A 1,020-nucleotide genomic window follows, 5' to 3' on the forward strand; every position below is an offset into this window, starting at 1 on the left:
GAAAAAAAAATTCTCATTATTTGCAAAGAATGAACAAGTTAATGAACAAACAAGCTAGGTTTGGTATGTTTTCAGCTTTTGTATCATGTTTAGTTGTTTAATTTGGTTGAAAAACTGCAGTTGAGAAATCGGATAGCAATATAGACATTCACAGCAGCTCTGTGGATACCATGTAATTGTCAGGTAATTTCAGAATGTTGAAAATTATTCAGTGCAGCCCTCAGTATCATACTTGAAGAAATTGATTACAGTTCCACCAAATTGTTGAAGATAAATTATTTTTAAAGGTTATGAAAACTAAGTTATATTAATTCATATGTTTGATTTTTAAATCCCACCTCCTCAAGCTATCCAATTTTCTGACTTTGAAAATAACCATGAGAGATGCCACATTTCTCTCTGGGAAACTACCACTCAAAGTATAATTGTTAAAAATTAAGCTTTTAGGTATTAGAAGCTGTTATAAAGTATAAAATTAAGATATAAGCAGATCACATGTAAATCATTCCTAAAGCACAAGAAAAGAATGTGCCTTGATGTACATATATTACTAAGTTGCCTCTCCCAGTTTACTTTAAAAATGGCTTTAAGGATAAAGAATAAATGTGATAGCTGTGCATGCATTATATATTTGCATTTGCAAATTTCCCATTGTTTTAATAGCTGTGTGGCTGACTTTCAATTTTAAGACGTGAATTGACATACAGCCCATAACTTTATAATGGTTGCTCATTTATCTTATCTTTCAGTTAGTGAAAAATCATTTCAGCCTGAGTAAGATTTGGAATTGTGTCTTTTATGTTCCATCCTCTGTTGTTACTAGATTTAGTTTAAAAATTGTGTATGACCATTAATGTATGTCATAAACATGTAAATAAAAGATGTTGAATCTTGTTGAAAAGCATGAACTTTGGAGTTGAGCTTGTTACTATTTTGAATTCATAAATCAGTTGTTACTTGATGTGTTATTAAGTTAATTTATTTTTAAAGGGAAAGGAAATCAAACACTAAAAAATAACG

Source organism: Pongo abelii, chromosome 2 (assembly GCF_028885655.2).
Source record: "Pongo abelii isolate AG06213 chromosome 2, NHGRI_mPonAbe1-v2.0_pri, whole genome shotgun sequence".
NCBI lineage: Eukaryota > Metazoa > Chordata > Mammalia > Primates > Hominidae > Pongo > Pongo abelii.